A 21,923-nucleotide genomic window follows, 5' to 3' on the forward strand; every position below is an offset into this window, starting at 1 on the left:
TTATATCTTAGTATTGGAAATCAATACATTTCAACTGATTTGTTTGTTTTTTATTTTACCTAATCTATATATTTATTTATTTATTTATTTAGAATTTAAGTATTGGAAATCGATATATTTCAACTAATTTGTTTGTTTTTATTTTACCTAATCAATTTATTTCATTTTATTTATTTATTTATTTATTAAGAATTTCAGTATTGGAAATCAATATATTTTAACTGATTGTTTGTTTTTATTTTACTTAAATATCCAATTTTATTTATTTATTTATTTTGAATTTCAGTATTGGAAATCAATATATTTTAACTGATTTGTTTGTTTGTTTTTATTTTACTTACAAATCCTATTTATTTATTTATTTATTTATTTCAGCATTGGAAATCAATATATTTCAACTGATTTGTTTGTTCGTTTTTATTCTACTTAAAAAGCAAATTGCTTTTATGTATTTATTTCATGTATTTATTTTGAATTCCAGTATTGGAAATCAACATATTTCAAATGATTTGTTTGTTCGTTTTTATTTTACTTTAAAATCCAATTTTATTTATTTATTTATTTTTGAATTTCAGTATTGGAAATCTGTCTCAAAAAGATTAAGTGCCACTGAAAATAAAAAATAAAAAATAAATAAATAAGAAGAAGAAGAAGAAGAAAAAATAAGTTTAAAAAAAAAAAAAAATGTTTTTTGAGACAATGAATGGGATTTTAACTTCTGGAACTGGACTGTTGTGTTATTAAAACTAGCTTTAATCAGTTACAGAAAGCAGATGAACTAGTACATTTATGTAGCTGTAAATTCAGCATTTTACAATGCAGAGACTTACTAACCGTGGATGCTGACATATACATGTTATGTGACTGAAAATCAATATTTAAAGGTAACGTGTGTAAATTCTGCACCAAACGACAAGTTTTTTTTTTTTTTTTTTTTTTTTTTTTTTTTTTTAAATTGTAAAAACAGTTGCAGTAATTAAGCACCAATTAAGAATTAAGCGTTAATTAAATGCAGCATTCGAGGTGCGTGATCTAATCTATTGTCATACAGAACAAAGCAAGAGCGACATATGAACAAAAAACAATAAAAGAGACTGGGAAGAGCATTAATTGTTGTGATCTCTGTTAATGTTTACTAACTCACACTGTTGTGTCGCTCATGTTATGTAGAGAGGAAGCTGCCAGCATCTAGCATGATTAATTTAGCGTTCTTCTGAGCCTTTGCAACATGCGTTTTAGCGCAACACGTCGTCTACAGCGATAATGCGAAACTCCAGCGATGAAACGGAAAATAATGGTTTGTAATTCAGCGGAGTAATCGCGACTCATTTGGCTGCGCCGAGGGCCGAGGGCCAGAGACAAAGCGCACGCGTAGCGCCGCCGAGCTCATTATGCTGCTTTAAAACTATTTGCAATTCAAGGCCATACAGAGCGGCGGGGAGAGCGCTCGCCTTCAAAGACGACGGCCAGGAGTGACCCCACAGCCCATTTCTGGGGTCAAATCCCTGATGAGGACTGGTGAGACCCAATTAAAATAAATTTGAAAACAATCTAACTGCAGGCGGCTCCTACCGCTGCTTACTGAAGCTCCGTGCCGCAGTGACCCGAGCCAACATGTGATATTTCTGCAAACTGCTAAATAGTTTGGCAGGAGGTTGTGTCACAAAGCTGCGGTAAATGACAGGCCACGCGAGTAATTACTACCGAGGTGTGAAGAGCTGCTTTAGCATTTTGTCTCTTACAAATCACACTCTTCCTCTCTAGGTGCACCATTTTATCACACGGCCCCGTGGCATATGAAACAACAATTAGAAAAAATAAAAAATAAAAAGAATCTACGTTTTTAAAATGGAACAGTCAACTGAACCTTTAGACAAAATATTTTCTTTTTAAATCTATTAAAACTTATTTTGCATGCATTTTTGTTGAGTATCATATTTATATAGTCTGATATAGTGAGAATATGAGGACAAATATGTCATTTGTTGCCAATGCTCATATTTGCATGATGAAATTCTGCTGCTTGTAATGTAATTCAATGAGACCAGATACTGACACAAAATTATGTCATTTCTCCCCCATTTACATTTCTCATTTAAATTACAAAAAAAAAAAAAAACAATTTATATATATATATATATAATTAACACTTTTAGTCACCAAGGATGTATTAAGTTAATAATTAAAAGTTTATTAAAAGTTAATAATAAATAATTTATATTGTTATAAAATATTTATATTTTGAATTGATTTCTGAAGGATCATGTGACACTTAAGACTGGAGTAACAGCTGATAAAAATTCAGCTTTTCATCACAGGAATAAATTCTATTTTAAAGTATGTTAAAATAAAAAACATTATTTTATATTGTAAAAACATTTTGCAATATTACTGTTTTTTTTTCTATATTTTTAATCAAATAAATGCAGCCTTGATGAGCATAAGAGACTTCTTTAAAGACTATTACAAATCTTACTGACCCCAAACTTTTGAACGGTAGTGTATATTAATCAAAACGCATGTCTAATTAAAATCATGAAACCTACAATTTATTAAAAGTTCAACAAAAATTACATTTATAAGGTCCTATGAAACTTTTTTTTTTACACATTAAATTCAATTCAGTTTTATTTTTACCAAATTCTGTGTTTTCCATTCATTTTCTGGATCCCATTTTAATGGTTTCAATCAATTTTCTTTGACTGATTTTAGTTTAATTATTTTAAAAATGTATTATTTTTTATTATTTTGTTTACTTTTTTCACAAATATTGTGTTGTGTGTTTAGATTTTTTCTGGTAAATAAATTCTGATAAATATTCCTTTAAAAATAATGTTTTAATAATAAGTTAATAACTATCATTAAGCCTACATTAAGTCATATATTTCTGTCACAGTTTCTTCAAGTTTTATTTTGACAGGTTGCTTTGAAGACCTTTAAATGGGTTCAATCAGACGCCCATCAGATATGATTCTTTAGGGTCTTAATGAAAATTCTACAACATACTTTGGTTAAAATATCTCAATGATAGTGTAAAACAACATCCTTTTTAATTTGTCAAAAACAGCTCTGTTCACAGTGACCTGTTTTGTTGCATATCTTTAAATGCTAATGAGCTCTGCTCACCCCGCCCCTCTCTGAGGGACTGTAAACTTTAGCCACACTGAGCCACAAAACTGGCTAACTAAAACATTATTAGGAAAGGCGATTTGCAAAGATGCATTAAAAAAAAAAACCCTCATACAGCTTCACCTACTTATTTTTTTTTATTTTACGGTAAAAAAAAATAAAAATAAAATAGTGATCCTCTGCTTCTTCAGCGGCTCAGATGTCGGAAGTATGGTGAGTGTTATGTTCATTATTACATCCAACAACAAAACACCTCAATCGCTAATTAGATATTCCTGTCTAACCCTGCTCCGGTGTCGAAACAATGGCGGACAGTTCACAGCTCACTCAGGGCGGGTCTATGCTGAAACGGCCGTGTCAATCAATGATGGTGGGAGGAGCCTTGGTCTGTGTGACATAACAGCCAAGAATCACAGAATGGCTTGATTTTAGAAAGGGCTTAAGATTTATAGGGATGAAAAAAGAAAAACACACACAGAGGGTGGATTTTTATCATTATAAGGTGGATGTGTACACAGTGTCAACACACATTTATGTTCAAAGAACATGTAAAAGTGAATTTTATATCCCCTTCAAGTTTCTGTTTGTACGTGATATGACGATAGTGTTTCTCAAAATAAACAGTAAAATGCTCATGAAGTGACCCTTAGAGCAGCTCTAGAGATTATGTTCATGTATTCGCTCATACATAGAGGCAGCAGAGGGTGAAAACACAGCGAGCGTCACGTGCGCTTCAGTAGCGTATAGTGTTGTCACGATACCAAAATTTGGACTTCAATACGATACCTGACTATCTTAATGGTTACATTAAAAAAAACATATTTATCAAAAAGCATGTCTAATTAATTGAAATCATGAAACTTGCAGAATTTAACAGCAATATAACATTTTTTTAAGGCCCTATGAAATGCGTTTTAATATTTTTCTCAAATTCAGTTTTGATTGTGAATCAGTTTTCCATTAAATTTCTGGATTCTATTTTCATTACATTTTAATAATCAAAAGCATGTCTAATGAATTTATAAAGGATAATTAGATTTGATAAAGAATTAATTTATTACAGGCTATTTATTTATTTATTTATTTATTTATTTATTTCAGAAATACTGTGTTGTGTATTTACAATTTTCTGGTAAATAAGTTCTAGCAATTTTTTATTTTTTTTTTCCTGGTAAAAGTCCTTTAAACATTGTTTTAATAATATTTTTAGTAGTAGTAGTAGTACTATCTTTACATTAAGTTATATATCAACATATTTCTAACTGTCAAGTTATAGTTTTATTTTGACGGGCTGCTGTGAAGACCTTTAGGGTCTTCATTATATGACAATAGTTTTTCGCAAAAGAAACGTATTGTGTTTCACTTTAAGTGTCTACTGAACTACTTTTAAATTATTCATCCAAAATTTGACAAACTATGTGAAATTCTCTGTCGTATTCGGAAAATTTCACTTTTTATGACTGGATTTCGCGATTCCATCCGTGTTTTTCACACTGTGGAAATCATCAGGCCCTACAATTATACTAAAAGACATTTTACTTGATAAAAACTATCAATCAGACGACTGAAGGCATGGAGTAGATTGTGTGTGACACATTTAACACAAAAGTTTTTATCATGTTGATCCTTGACGACGGCCTTAGAAACGTATGAACAAATATGATACAGTAGCTTTACAGCAGTGGTTCTCAACCTTTTTTGGGCCAGTGCCCCCTACCCATTATCCAGGTCCCTCACCACCCCCCATCAAGTAAATCGTAGTCTAATTGTCCTCACTGAATATTAAAGTTGATTATTATTATTTTGTGTTTATAATGAGGACTGATATTATATTTACAGTAATTCAAATGTATGGGGTCATTATGATTTTTAGGAAATTACTTTATTTCAAGGAGGCATTGAATTGATCAAAAAAGACAGTGAAGTACTTTTTTACAGTAAATTATTTTAAAATAAGTGTAATAACATTCATTTACAGAGTCTTTAAGCATGTTGGTGGTTTTCATTGCAACAGCTTCAGTGTTGTTGAGATGCGGATATAAATGTAAAAAGACTAAATAAAAATGACACAGTGGACACTGTTATTTTGGTGAGTAAATACCACATTTAATCATGCTTTACTTTACTTTATATTTACTACTTTACTATATTTCATAGATTTTGTGAGAATATTTCAAAGCTTACTTTAAAAAAAAGTACAACCCTAATTCTAGAAAAGTTGGGACCTTTTGTAAAATGATGAGATCTGTGATTTGTTCATTCTATTTAACTTTTATTTAACTGACAAAAGTACAAAGAAAAGATTTCCAAAGTTTTCACTGACCAGCTTAAATGTATTTTGTAAATATAAACATATTTATTTATAAAATATTTATTTATTTATTGATTGATTGATTGATTGATTGATTGATTTGAAGTAAGCATCCCACTCCAAAATAGTTGTGACAGAGGCAAAATAAAAGAGAAAAGGTTATAAAATAACCAAATAAACTGCTTTGAAACACATCAAGCAGGTGAATTGGTAACAGGTGAGGGAATCATGTTTGGCTATAAATGGAGCTTCTCAGTCTTCGCAAGCAAAGCTGGATCATGACTCAAAATTTGTTTATATTAACAAAATAAAACTAAGTTGGCCAGTGAAAACACTGGATTTGTTATAGTCAATTAAATTTCAAATCTTGCTTTTTTGTCAGTGTGTTGTGCCAGCTATAATAATAATAAGAAGAAATGTTTCTTAAGCAACAGTCAGCATAATTTCTGAAAGATCACGTGACACTGAAAGCTGTAGTAATATAGCTTAGCATGAGAAGAAAACACATTTTAAAAAAAGTTTTTTTTTTTTTTTTTTTTTTTTTTAAATGGTAGATTTACTGTTTTTAATGTAGGCTGTTTTTTTTAAACAAACAAATGCAACCTTTTTTATGAACCCCTTTACAAATCATACTGACCTTTTTTAATGGTAGTTTATATTATAGGTTATATTTTATTTATAATATATAGGCCCGTTTTGAAAGCATGTATCTTAACCCTTAGAACAGCTCATACATAATATTATTTTTTTTTAATGTCATTAAATGTCATTCATCACATTTTTGATTTATCATTTGAAGTATCATTATCATTAGAAACAAAAAAGGAGCAAAAAAACAACGTGGATATATTAGCCTATAATTGCGAGCTTTGAATAAACTCCTTAGAAATTAGGTATTCAAACCAACTGCAGCCAATCAGCAAACAAAATGTATTAATTTTTCTAAACAAGAAAAAACATCTTTTGCTTTAATGTGTCTAAATGTTTGCTATTGTTGTGACGCTGCAGCTGCGCTACAGAAAGTCAAGCAAACACTAAAGTACTGAAGTCGTTGCTAAGGAAATGATGCACCGTCAGGTCTAGGAGCGGGAGATTTGGTGTAAACTAGCAGTGAACATCACTACTACACTGACCGAGAACAGCGCGACACATGTGTTAAAGCACATAGATCCCGTTATAATCAGTCGTTCAGTAACAACCGAGCGCGAGCGCTACAGTAAACGGACCCGCGTTCTGTTTCTGCTGCGGGATTCCACACGCCTGCGCTACCGACAAGTTGAGAAATAGATATAGAAAGTGCGCTTTGATGAATCCAGTAGAGACAGTGTTAGGGTGTGGCAGACCATTTTCTTTTGCAAGTTTCAGCTCATACATCTTTGGTTTAAACTCGTCTTGACCAAACGCCGCCCAGGAACAGCTCAACGCCCCCCTTTCGAAAATATTGCTTCCAGCGCCCCCCCGATGCTGTCCGAACGACCCCGTTGAGAAACCCTACTTTACAGGGTTAAAAAGGAGGGTAAATGTGTGGATCCATGTAACCAGTGACTTATTGTTCTAAATGAGACCTATTCATTCATCCGTATGTTTTCCAATTATACAGTCTGTCTAAATCCGGCCCCTCCACAATCCACTGTAATCTTGCATTCATTTGAGAGCCACGCCCACATCTCAACAGCTAATCAACAACTGATGCACAGAATCACATCCCGCCATACATTTGTTTGTTTTTCGATAATCACTCACATTCACACATCACAATACAGAAGAAAAGATCTGCCACTACTTCCGTTTGTGACTTAAATGCACTCAGAAATTAGAAGTTTCTCTCAAACGGCCCGTTCGCGGAAACATCGTTAGTAGTTCATTCATGCGCATGTTCAAGAATAAAATCACACCAAGCTTAAAAGATGCTCTTCTTTCCACACAATTTGATTAAAGATAAAAGAATCACCAAAAAAACGACACGCAGAATGCATTATTGCAGCCATACATGAATGACAACAAAACCGGGGCGCTGCAGATTCCACACGGCTCCAATCACTCGCACCTCACGCCGCTGTCTCAATAAGACAAACAGAGCCTGAGGTTGGGAGCGGGCGGCTGCTGCACCTTATCAGCGGCAGACTGATTTTGACTGGGCTGACAGTGACTCGAGTAATCCATCATGTCATCATCCGCGCTGACGGATGTAGCGGCGCGCCGTCTGAGCGCCCGTGTGCCGAGAGGACGACGTCGGGGGCCAGGAGGCGAAGTAACACTTAACCCCGATCGCCTCCCGCCTCATCTGCCTGCCCGTCCCGCCGCCGCCGCCTGACAGCAAATCTATGGGAATGTTCGCAATCTCCAATCGTGACAAGCTAACCTCGCAATCATAACAGGCTGAGGGAGAGGCCAGCTGATACAGCGCAGTAATCCGGCGGGGTCACGGACTACATCTGTAGAGAGCACAGAGATGTTAATAACCAACGCCACTCCGCTCGATGGGAAAAATAAAACATAAGGTGAAGCCCATCCTGTGGCGAAGCGCTGCGACAGCGGGTCTGTTTTGGTTGCTGATGTACGTGAAGTATCAGTCGGCGTTTCTATCATTTTAAACACAGCTTTACAAGAGTCTCAACCCAAAAAAAGGCTGCAGGTCTCTTCTGATAGTCACATACAGTGAGAGTTTTAAAATGATCACTCGCTAACAGTCAAATGAGTAAACGAGTAAAAATCAGTATTGCTGAGTATATGGAAGTGTTACTCACCACTTAGCTCGTAAATTGTATTAATTTCAAAACCGCCTGAGAATGCAATATGGTTTAACACGTCAAAACGCGAAGACTGCATTATAATTTTATAAATATGTAATCTGATGCATGTTTCATAGTGAAGTGCTGCGATCGTTTCACAGTTCACAATAAATTGTGCTCCACACAAACTCCATTTCTACAAGTGCTGAGTTTGCTTATAATGTGTACTTAAAAATGCAAAACAGAAAGAGAAGCATTTTAAAAGAGAATCTTTGTGGTATAACTTTAAAAAGTGACAGAAAAAAACATGAATATCAGTACTGTAATTGTACCGTTGTTATAAAATAATAATAATAATAATAATAACAATAACAATAATAATAATAATAATAATAATAATAACAACAACAACAATAATAATAATAATAATAATAATAATAATAATAATAATAATAACAACAACAACATTATATGCTTTGTTTTATTTTATTTTATTATTTTTTAATAATAATAATAATAATAATAATAATAATAATTATTTTATTATTATTATTATTATTATTATTATTATTATTATAACTATTATTATTATAACTATTATTATTATTATTATTATTATTATTATTATTATATAATGTATTTTATTGTTTTATTATTTGTATATAATAATAAATAAATAATAATAAATAAAAATAATAATAACAGTGATAATAATAATAAACTATTATTAGTATTATAAAATAACTTGTAATTGTTTATTTTATAACTTCTAAATAACAGTAAAAACAACAACAACAATAATAATTAATAATAATAATAATAATATTATTATTATTGTATAACTTCTAAATAATAAAAACAATAATAATAATAATAATAATTATTATTATTATTATTATTATTTATTACTACTACTACTACTACTACTACTACTACTACTACTATTATTATTATTATTATTATTATTATTATTATTATTATTATTTTATAAAATAATGCTTTATAAAATACTATTTTATAATAATAATAATAATAATAATAATAATAACTACTATTATTATTATTTTTATTTATTTTTTTTTTTTAATTACAGTTCAATAGTTTTATTGTGATATTACTTAATTTTTATTAATATTAGTGAAATCCCCAAATTGTCCTCAAACATGTTTTGTTTTTTGTTTTTTGTTTTTGTTTCTTTGTTTTGTTTTTGTTTTTTTTTTTTATAGAAAATGCATATCGGTTTTATGGCTGCTAAAAATATTTATGGATGGTACATTTTCTCAAGTCACTGATGATTGTCAGGTGAGGTGAAATGTTTTTGGCCCTGTATACAGTAGTTCCTGGAAGCTCCCCAACAGTGCATGTTCTCCAAGTCTCCTTAATCAAACACACCTAATTCAGATCATTAGCTCATTAGTAGAGACTCCAAGACCTGAAATGGGTGTGTCAGATAAAGGAGAGAATGTGCAATGTTGGGGGCCTCCAGGAACGTGGTTGGGAACCACTGCAGTATTAGACTAAACAACACTAAATGGAAGCAATGAAAAGGAAAAAACTAACTAGTTAAATGCATTTATATTTCTCTCACAGGTATTAATGTGTAATAAAGGGTTTAATCAATCTCTAGTTAAGACAGATTGCCCTCATGAACAAAAACATGAAATAGAATACATTAAAAAGCAACAAAATTAAATAAAATAAAAAATGTGCTTTGTGTGGTAAATTATTAGATATGCCATATGAATAATTTTGCATATTGATAGGTGTGCACAACTCATGATAATAATATAATTTGAGATTTAAAAGGCCATTTTCTGTATACTTTTGTGCAATAAACAGTTTTGGCACAGTGTAAATGTAAACTGTAGGTTCTGAAACAAAACCACAGATTTAGAAAATGCACCGAATGTTTGGAAAACATCCTGTGCCAAAGCATGTCACAAAAAACTTCATGACAAGTGATTGTTAAAGCGGTATTCACTGCACCCAAACAAAATAAATAAACACGGCGAACGGCAGTCTAAGTTTACAACATTCTCTAAAGAGTTCTAATAGACCCGTAACCCGCCGTCAAACCCTGTCAAAGTGAAAACTATGAGCGGCGGCCCCCATTATTCGATACAGCACATAAACCGCCCCAAACTCCACTCATCTCAAGACTCCACATGTTGTAAATTCATCGCAAATGTGCCGGTTTGGTGCTTATTTCTCTCTTTCACGGAAGCAGAAGCAGCATTACGAGAGGGGAAAAAAAAAAAAGAATCAGCTAATCTGCTCCAGGAGGATTAATCAAAAACAGAGTGTTTTTCAGCATAATAGTTGAAACTTTTTTCTCTATTTATCATTCATTTGAAGCAATATATGGGTCGCAGGAGTGGGAAAAGTAGCTTTAGTCTTTGAAAAATAATCTGTCATAGAGGTTTAGAAGAGGTGATAAAAATCAATAGCCTGAATAGAAAATTGCCTGGAAGGGCTCACAACAGTTGCGAGATAAGAGAAAAGATTAAGCGGCTTGTTTTGCTGCGCTCTCTCTCTCTCTCTCTCTCTCTCTCTCTCTCTCTCACCCTCCCCCTCTCCTCCATTGTTTTCAGAAGAATTTCACTCTTGCCAATATGCGCTGTTGGCTTGTTAATAGGCCAGCAGTTAATTTCGAGGTCCTCGTGTCAATCTTTTGTCACTTCTGGTGTCCTGTGGCAAACTCGGGGCGGAAACAAAGGCCCCCTGAAAACAGGCGATCGATAGGCTGAAAGGGAGATGTTATCAGAGCAGAGCGAGGCTGCTGGCTTTGGTAAGCTCTGTGTTTTGCATGATCATCAGGGTGAAGCTGCCTGCCTGCCAGCCGCTCGCGACCCCGGCGCGCTCTCCGCAGACCTGTTCCAGACGAGATAAACGCTCAGCCCTGACGTTAAGAAGGCCGTGAGACAACGGCGACAGAAAGAGAAACGTTACGCCTGGAAACGAAGCAACGAGACGTAAGACACGCGCGTGTGGTCACCCTCGCACCCAACGGCCCAAACTTGTGGGAAGCGCGCCTGTTACAATGACACACTTCTCGTCTCTCGAAGGGAATGCGTTTGACGTGCGCCGAAAACAACAGCACAACAAAACTGGTACAAAATTCAAACAAATCATTCCGAGCGCGCCGCGCAAAAACGAACAGAGGAGTCTTTAATTATTTAAGGCGTTTGCATATTCAGCGTGATTATACGGAGCCAAAACAGGAGGAATTGTGGGAACAAAATGTGAGTTATGTATACTGAGAACTGTTTGTGTATTACAAATGAAGAGTGTTTTTGGACTCCGTTGAGCTGTCGTGCACGAAGCTGATTTTGGGAGCTCATCTAATGAGACCGAGAGCTTGCTTTTGATGACAGATATTCTGGGATGGGATACGACCCTTCAGCTCAGCGTCATGCTGGTCCCCGAGGAGTTCTGGTCCAGTCACTGCTTCAGCACATCAAACACACCATTAACAGTCTTTGTCCAATCTAATATTTTGACGGGTTAAAGGGACAGTTCAACTAGAAATGATCATTGTGTCATCATTTACTCCACTCACATCGTTTCAACCCCATATGACATTCACTCTTCTGCAGAGCACAAAAGATGATATTCTGAGAAACGTCTCAAAACCACCACATTTGGTTACAAACGTTATTCTGCAGAGGAGAGAAACTCACACACATTTGGATTTTTTTATTTATTTATTTTTTTTTCTAATTCTTTAAGGCGAGACACTGCAGGTCAATAGGCTAAAAAAACAAATTACTAATAGTTATCGCCTTCCTTACCCAGTTGATTGATTACACTGACAATGGCAAACATTTTTTGTATTACAAGTTTTCTAAAATGTTAGGTTGAAATATGCAAATAAGGCATTATTTAATGAAATGTGCACTCATTTGCATATATTTCTAGTACCAAAATCTAAACACTGGATGATGCCAGTGTCAAAATTCTAGTTTAATTTTCTTGACATATTAGAGTCAAACGTTTTTTTTACAGAGGGAATATTGGGTATCTTAATTTTTGTCACTCCATAAAAAAAAAATAAAATAAAAAAAAAAAGTAGAACAGACAGAAAACAATATATTTTTATAATTCTTGGGGAAATAAAGTATATAATCAAGCAAATTATATATGGGCAAAAAATCCTCTGTAAAAACCTTCAGGATATAAACAGGAATAAAAATGTAAAGTATGGTGTGTGTAAGTGCTGCTGAGCTGTTGATTTATGGCTCAGTGTAGGAGAAAAAAAACTCATTTTGAGACAACGGCCTTTAGAAATATGTTTTGTAATTTGAAATCTATTGACACGAATAGATAAAGTTCTATAAAAAAAAAAACACTTAACAGTGTCTTTTGGATATTTTCTTTCCACTATTCTGAAAAAAAAAAAAAAAAAAAAAAAACACTTTATGAAAAACCAACCAAAAAAAAAACAAAAACCAAAAAGCCCAAAATCTCAAACTTGACAGGTGTATGAAGGTGCATGAAGTCTCCCCTCAAAAATGAATAAATAAACAGCGGTGTAAAACATTTTTAAAAAGTGCTGTGTTAATAAATGTGTGACCGTTCATTTCTGTGTACCTACATGGCTGACAGCTGTTCATGTGCCATCACTGTTTTAGACTGACTAACTGTAATACTGAATACAGCAAGATTTCCATTCAAACTGAAAGCGTAAATGTAGGTTACAAGCTGCCGGTTTCACAACAAAACGCAAAACTGACATTTTATTCACTTACACTCTTCACTCTGCAGCACTAATAATGGTTACTTACCAGCAACCCGCCAAAATAAACGCTTGCTGATTTTAGGGTTGAAAGTGAAGAAAATTCATCAAAAAAATAAAGTCAAAATGCAAAATAAATAAATAAATAAAATATAACATAGCATTGTATTTTTAAATGTGCTATAAAATAACTGTAGGTTTATATAATACTCACTTTTATTTTAAAATAGAACAGTATTACCACGCTCTGTTTGTTATTTTGTTAATTACTATATTTAAAAAGACAAAATAACCAAAGGCAAAGTGCAAAAATACTATTAATCACCACTTTTAGTTATTTCATTATTTATAGTTTTATTTAATGAGTCACACTATGTGCAGTGTGAGAACCAAACCAAATTTCCAGATACTCTCGTGAGATATATGAATTGCAGCATAGGCATAATTGACAGGGGACGGGTGGGACATTTCCCCACTACTTTTTGCCATGGTCTATATTGTCCCCATCACTTTTTTAAAACATCTCACAAGGACATACCTGATGCAGATGAAACATATATGACATTTGTTTCTGTCAAATAAGCTGCGATCTGACACTGGAATCATTAATGTTTGCTGCGATGTTTTAAGTGACAGAATGTTCTCTAGTGTCTCACACACCAGCGCTTCAATCTATGGCTTAAACGTTGTAGAGACTGTTTATTCATTTTGGTTAAATCAAAAAAAAAAAAAAAAAAAAAAAAAAAACAAATTGTGTCCCTGTGTCCATATACGATTACTGATGAACATAAAGGAAAAAGAAAAAAATAAATAAATAAAATTAGACATGGTTGGATTAGAATCCAAAACCTCCTATATACCTAACGCAACTTCTATCACTAGACTGTATAGGAGCACAGATGTTTATTGCATATCTATGCATTTATTCAGCGACGTGAAGAATTTCTGCTCTAATACTGTCCTATAATAATAAAGGCAAAAAAAAAAAAAGCACACAACAAAAAAAGTGTCCCACCCACTTTTTAAAACAAAGAATTGCAGCATCAATAAATATACTGCATTGTTTTAATGCCTGATTTACTAGTCATGTATCAGTGCAAATCTGTGCCAAACACAATTTGCATGGTGCATTTCCCATATTGCAGGTCAGTTCTAAGGGTTAGGCTGTAGAGGATACAGCACACTACCGTGATCTGGTGTACTTTACTTGGACTGTGCAACACAGGAATCTAAATTGACTAAATGACCCCGTAAAGTTTACTGTCTTATATTTCATGCATTTCATTAGTTTCTAAAGTGTTTGAATAATTGTGTTACATTATATGTTTTGAATCTACAGAGCTTTGATCATAACACTAAGCATTTCAATGTCATCTTACTACTCGATATATCTAGGAGATATAGCATGACTACTTTCTATCATTTTATGCAAGTATCTGCTATACGGTTTTAAATCATTGAGTTGCTTTAGATAATTTTATATGACGTTTTGGCCTGCAATTTGACCTTGTTATCAGCATCTGCAACAAGTTAATATTTTGGGGCCTTTGAATGAAACTCCATAATCTCAATGTATCAAACGATACGTGCCATCAACGCCTGAAGAACTAAACATGACACAAAACATAAAACACAACCTTTAGTTTCCTGACAATTATTTTTCAGACATGTGTCATTTGCTCAAAGTGCGCCTGCTTTCCTGAGGCAGTAACAGCACAGTGTTAACTGTGTCGAGCAAACAGTGCTCACTTTTGTGAATGAGGCCAAACCTATGGCTAATTTGTATGTAGCAGAGGCATGTTTGGGCTGAACGACAACTCGAATACGCTTGGCGTGGCCCTAAACTAGCGGCTTGGACTCGGGCTGCTGGTGGTTAGCGAATAAGAAGCAAGTTTACATTAGAAATGGAGCGTGTTGAACTCCAAGTGCATTTTTAAAAACTGGAAGTCTTCATGAATATTGTTCCACCCCAAATAAGCTTTATCTTGCATGCAGTTAATTTCAGCAGAAATCAAAGGCCTCTCTCGTGGTGAGCCGGGAATGTTCGTGCATGTTAATGTCATCAGCTGTCTGTCTGGCTGCCCATCGCCTTGTTCTCGGCGCCCGAGGAGCCCGGGAAGAATCCCAGCCCTGGGCGATGACCTCGGCGCCCTTGTGCTACATGACAGCGCCACGGGAAACCGCTCAAGATGGTCCGACTAAAGCTAACGAGATTCCCCGCTACAAACACCAATCGGGGGATGGAAACTAGCAGCATTCTGATAAAGATATTAAAAAACTCGTGCTGAGAACAAGGGGGATGCGCCGCCAAGATCAATTGGCGATATTAGCAGGTAGTCTCTAATAGATTTTAAACGCCCGTTACAATTAAACTCGCGATTAGGCCGAATAAAGGGCCGAGGAGAATTCATCCGAGCTCCGCCGTCAGAGCTTCGGCTCGCGATAGTTTCGCGCGGCTTGAAAGCGAGCGATGACCTACCGAGAGGGTACACGGGTAAACGTGTAGCGATACAGCGGTTATTACTGTTACCCCTCCGGCAAATACCTCTCCCTTAAGCCTATGCACGAGGAACGTTTTGTTTTATTACCTCGCAAGATAAGTCAGGGAAAAAAGGCTCTTAAGTACCTGGGGAATTAAAATATTCCGGCTCGTCATATCAGTGTCTGCTCTCGGTTTCACATAATTATAACAGTGTTTTAAATTGATCCTGGAAGAAAGATGGGTTCAAGTGCAAATTAATTTCAGATTACCACAACAAAGACAATCAATTCTCGACGTGCGTGCCAGCAAAATGCTTTCGAGAGGCCTCCAGGTCCCTTCCCAGCCTCCCTGGCAATTCGGCGAGAAACAAAGACCTTTTCTGCTTAAATTACGCTAATGATCCGACGCGGTGCCGGCGCCTACCTGGTACATCCCTTTTTCCCCCCATCTCCCATCACAGGAGTGGAGCTCATTAACAGGTCTATCAGCCCGAGAGTCTGCTACGACTTCATTAGTCCGGCCCGGTCCTCGGCACAAGGCTCACTTTGTCCTTTGTGCTAAAGAAGTCATCCTGGCCTGCCGGTGTATGGGGAAAATGATTTCGCTGCTGTTCATTTAAAATTACAGACGCTAGTTTTGCACATTGCTTTACAGCCGAGGCCTAAACTTTTACCAAATTGTTTTATTTGATTGTTTTTTGGGGCATCTTAGCTTGCAGTGTATCTATTGTAAGTATTATACTTCACACACAAGTTTCTAAGGTCTCTAAAAGATCAGCTTTGCTGTTAAACCTGTCACACACAATCTACTCCATTTCATCTGTCGTCTGATTAGTCAGGTTTCCAGCCAAAGTTACGAATTTAGCTTATGCGCAAAAATTGGAATACCGCATAAAACATTTGTGAATAAGCATCCAACAAGTCAAAGAGAACAAAATCGTAACTTCCTAAAAAAAACTCACACCATATATTACTAAGAAAAATAGGAGAGGCCACTGAATATAGTAATTTTTATATTTGAAGAGTTCAGATGCAAAAGCCTCTAATTCCATCTGACTTATTTCGTTAAAATGAGCATTTCTTTCTGGCTACTTTGTATAGGTTTCTATGCAAGTACTGGTACTTCTGATTGGGCTGAGGTTGGAATTTAGCGAGTTTGAAGTAAAAGTATTTGATGGATGTATACTATGTGTCAGGAGCATTCACTCAGTATCATTACCTCATTTTTGACAGAGATGGCTTTTAGCTGGTTTTGCATCTGAACTCTTCATATAATAAATTACTTGCACCTCAAAGCAAGCAAACGAAAAACATAAATGTGATCATTTCTTTCGGAAGTGGATGTCTGCTGTTTGGGAACGCAGTCGTGTAAGACTGTTCTGAGAGGCAATTATACAGAAATACTCTGACGACAGACTTTGCTCAGAATGACCATAGCAACATTTCAGATGCTGTGGAACGAGATCGGTTTACTGGTTAGACGGGTTTTGCCGTCCCATGGCGCAAAGTCACATGACTTTTTTGATGCGTATGGAGTATTTTATTCTGCAAATGTGTTTCCATCTCCCATTATTCGCATTAAGTAAAAAACCACCTCAGGCGAGCGTAAAAACTTTTTTTGCGAATTAAGGGATTTTTATTCAAAATGTGGCATTTCCATCGCTTGTTTCTGATGTGATACTTCAAAATGCACATGAAAACAAAGTGACGGAAACATAGCTATTGATAGTTTAGAGTTTTTTCTGTTTGTTTGTTTGTTTTAATCAAGTCAAAGGTCTTTAAAAATCAGTGAGTGTCAAATCTGATCATCAGGATCTTTTGAGGAACGCGTTTCCAGAAGATGTACCTTCACTGTTCCTCAGTGGAGGAATGATCCTCCCGAGCCTCAAAAACATCTCACATCTTTTGAGCAGGGCTCTACAGCACGACCATTTCTGAAAACTACTGCGTGCGACTATGAAAAAATATTTAGGAGCACCAGTGCGACTGACCCGATCAGCATATTTGTGTTTGCGCTGAGGGGAACTTCAAAGGTTTCTGTGTGTTTTGCAGCGTTGAGTAATGAATCACAGACATATCTCACCAATCCTTTCATAAACAGAGTGTAGAGAGATTGTAAATAAGACTGATTGTGCAGTGTAGAGAGCTTCGTTCATTATAATGGAACTTTGTGAGAACGCCATGAACTAAGATGAGTGACAGCTTGTAATGATTTTTAAGGGAGTTTGTAAATGAGATACTGATTTAATACAACAAACAAGAAGTTAATATTAAGTGACTAACATTGTCTGACTATAACATTATTGCCTGATTTTGCTCTATTTTGTCATCAAAAATAGTTTAAAACAAGTCGGTGTTTCGTTTATGAACAAACATGTGTTTTTAAACAAATCTAGTGAGTCAATAAATCAATTTCCCAATCATAGTGAGTCACTTTATTCCTGAATGAATCAGTCGTTTGAACAAATCAAATGAATGAACGATTCGGTAATTAAATCAGTGCCTTGCCTGCTGTTTCATTAAGTATCTTTTTAGTTAAATCATTAAATATTTCTATATTCAAAAATGTTATATTTAAAGCATTAATCCCAACATGAACTTATGAATTTGATTGCATGCCACCTCGGAGCCTCATTAAACACATGAAAATACACCTACAAGCCACATTTGTGTTCTTCTGTGCCACCTCTGTAATACAAATTAATTTGTTAATACTGATTTCGTTTGATTGGATGAATTATCCTTATAATGTTTGTTATTATTCTTATATTCTTATTCTGTTTATTTTAATTAGAAATTTTTAATAGCTTACAAAAAAAATATATATATATATATACACACACACACAAAAGATGACATACTTTTAATAAAATTACACTACAAATGTAAAAACAAAATTCTCATGTAAATCACTTTAAGGGGTCAAATATCACCTTGTTATGGGGGAAGGAAGGCTGTTTTTTTTTTTTTTTTGAAGTTAGGCGTAACTAACTTAGAGCCCTGTTGAGGAACGTCTATTTGTTCATCTCTCGGTTATCACTGGATCGCATTGCACATCATCTTACTACTCAAATGTGAAATTCAACATATTATTAAAAACAATATTTTGTCTAAAGGCTCAATAAACTGTTTAATTAAAAAAAAAAAAAAAGGGTCACAGGGTTAAATGATAGCTTGTTTCTTGGGAAGCTACACTTTCAAAGTAGCCTCCCCGACTGGGTTTCTTTTCATTTCCAGATCTGTGACAATCTAAACGCACATCATCAGGCCCTGTATTATTGGGAGCGCAGCATCCATAGGAGTCTCAGGCTGATACGGCCTTTTCTTTTCAGCTTGCCGTCTGGATTTCATCTGGCTTCAAGAGTGCTGATTTCTTCTCCCCTTCTTCATGCCCGTTCTCTCCCTCCTTGAGTTTCCGAGCCGCGATCTCCCGCCCTCCCCTCGTGTGCGGTGAATGGAGAGCAAACGCGGAGGCTCAAGCCCTGCATCCATCTATCCATCCGTCAGCACCGCTTCTATAGAAACTAAACATCTCCTTCAGCCCCTCTGGGAAGCTGCCAGGAGTGGAGCGCTGAAAAAATTCAAGTCAAGCCTCATTAGCTTCTCATTACCTTTGCAAACCGAAAACGAGGGAGAGGGAGAGCTTTTCTAAATCGTCAGGAGCGCGGGGCCATGGGAATCTGCCATGAGAATCGCTTTTTAGCGTGTGCACATTGAAGCATGCAGGATCGTTCTTCACCGAGGGAATTAAAGTTTTATTTCCATTTCGGTAACACAATAACTGCGTCATTAAAGCCATTTTTTAAAGTGGAATATGCCATCGCTTACCGCTGCCCGAGTCAATTTCCAGCCCTTCAATAGAGAGTGGCAAGTTTTATAAACCTGTCATGTTGTATTACGCCAATGCTAAACATCACCTTTTGAAGTTTCCCTTTCCTCCACCGTCTCTCGCTCCCCCGTCTCTCTTGCACAGTTTATTTTTAATAATGCATTTTTTAACCTTCCATTCACTTGCTCCGCTAATCTGCATCTCCCCGCCTGAGGGACGCGGGAGCGCGAACGCACTCGAGCTCACAGCTGGGGAATCCCTCTCCACCCCTCCACCGGCTGCACACAAAGGATTGTTGATTCAGGGCGAATTAGGGCATTTGAGAAACTCGCTGAAAACACAAACATAGCACAACACTCCAGAGAGGGATACCATTACAGAGGAACAGCGAAAAAGGGTTAAAATAAAAGAAAAAACAACAGCAGAAGCTGTTAAACAATTTCGGAAAACGCACGTTTGTCACACCTGTGTGTGCGTGCGTTCGAAGGTTCAGTTTGCTTCTGAAATCAGACAAAACCAGACGATGAAACCTGTCTGTAAAAAACAAACAAAAAAAAAAAACAAATGCTCTCAGACGGCCTATAATTTGCACAATATTACAAAAAAAAAAAAAAAAAAAAAAAAAAAAAAAGACACTGCAGTGTTTTATTTTTCTGTAATATACCGTGATAATAAAAAATACATGAATTCAAGAAAGAAAAAAAAAAGGCTTGAATAGTTCTAGAAAATAATTATTAAATTTTTTATATATTACTTATGTTTATTATTACTATTATTATTATTATTATTATTATTATTATTATACGCAAACCATCTTGTTAGGGCTGAAATACTTGGAAAAAAAAAACATTTTAAAAATGTCAGTGTTCATACTTGGGTTTTCTCATTACAAAAAAATAATAAAATAAAATAAAATAAAATAAAATAAAATAAAATAAAATAAAAAATGTATTATTAAATGCAAATATTAACCAAAATAAGACATGGTAATAATGCCAACATACAATAAAATGTAAAATAAATTTTTTTATAAAATAATCTATGCAACTTCCTTGAATCAGGCAATGAAGTCATTTGCATTTACACTACCAGTCAAAAGTTTTGAACAGTAAGATTTTTAATGTTTTTTTTTAAACATTTATTATTATTATCATTATGCTGAACAAAGCTGAGCAGCATTTTTTCAGGTTTCTTTGATGAATAGAAAGTTCAGAAGAACAGCATTATTCTGAAATATATTTTTTTTATACATTATAAATGTCTTTATCATCACTTTTGATCAATTTAAAGCATCCTTGCTAAATAAAAATATTATTTTCTATCATTTCTTTCCCAAAAATGAATATATATACACACTGACTCCAAGCTTTTGAATGGTAAAGTGTACAATGTTACAAAAGCTTTTTATTTCAGATGTTTTTTATACTACATAATAATAATAATAATAATAAATGTGTCTTGATATTAGAATGATTTCTGAAAAATTATGTGACACTGAAGACTGGTGTATTGGTGCTGAAAATGCAGCTTTGATCACTAAAAAAAAAAATTACATTTTAACATATATTTACATAGAAAACCACTATTTTAAATAGAAAAATATTTCAAAATATTACTGCTTTTTCTGTATTTTGGATCAAGTAAATGCAGGTTTTGTGAGCAGAAAGAATTATTTAAAAAACATTAAAAAACGTTTGACTGGTAGTGTACAACAGACCAGTTTGATGCAACTTGCTTCTTTGGTTAATGAGTTTACCACTTTCCATTGTTTTGACACAAGGTAACACTAGGACACATTACGGCACGGGTCTTTGAAACGTCACAATTATACACATGATTATCAATGAAGCAATTCTAAAGTTAAGGGGGGCTATAAAATCGCTATGCCTCTGTTTTACTGGACTGTCTGTTTTTACAATTGCATGATGGTTAATATAATATGTACATGTTCCACTGGTGTCCCGCCAGCATTGTGAGTGGGTCTCTGGTTGCTCATCATTAGTTTGATTAGCATGTGAAGCACCAGCGTGAGAGCAGGTCCCAGTGAGGAGGCTGTTAGCAGGGCAGCCAAACAGGATTAGCTCCTTACAGTTCAAGGCCGTCTTTCAGTACGGCCCCTGATCCGCTAGGGGTCACGGGATATTCACACCATCCCTGTTCTGTCCCATATGTCCCGCTGCCACACACACACACACACACCACAGGGATAAGAGACCCAACCGTATGATTTGATATGAGCAAGACGTCGCTTATATTAAAAAAAAAAAAAAAACCCAGCAACGCAGAAAGTGTGTTTCAGGATGTGAAACTGGAAATTACCACTTTCACAAATGATTCCATTGGAACGTGTCATCAAAATAGGACAATATTTGTTTAAAGAACTACAAATGTTGACCTTTTTTGATGGCATGTTGCAACAGAGTAACCAAAACAGTAATTAACACAAATGTCACAATGTTAGTTTAGTAAGAAAAAAAAAAAGTATGCAACATTATCAATTCAAATGATGAATTTGTTTCCACTGCAAATGTTTCCAAGCGAATACTTTATTCGCTTGTAAGTTAACGTTAGACAAGTTAATTGTGTAACGCAACTACAAAGAATGAAAAACAAGTTGAAAATGACGCGTAATGGAAGCAACACGGCGAAACATCTGCTAATAAAAATACCTCACTGAGTGTCATGAATGTAAGCTGGGATAAACTT

At 34.9% G+C, this 21,923-nt stretch overlaps 1 long non-coding RNA gene across 1 annotated transcript in view; it reads right to left on the minus strand.

Moving 5' to 3' along the window:
* Window positions 1-21,923, minus strand: part of LOC127178919 (uncharacterized) — a 70,965-nt gene that overhangs the window by 47,188 nt on the left and 1,854 nt on the right. The window lies entirely within an intron of this gene.

The sequence above is a fragment of the Labeo rohita genome, chromosome 16 (genome assembly GCF_022985175.1).
Source record: "Labeo rohita strain BAU-BD-2019 chromosome 16, IGBB_LRoh.1.0, whole genome shotgun sequence".
Classification (NCBI taxonomy): domain Eukaryota; kingdom Metazoa; phylum Chordata; class Actinopteri; order Cypriniformes; family Cyprinidae; genus Labeo; species Labeo rohita.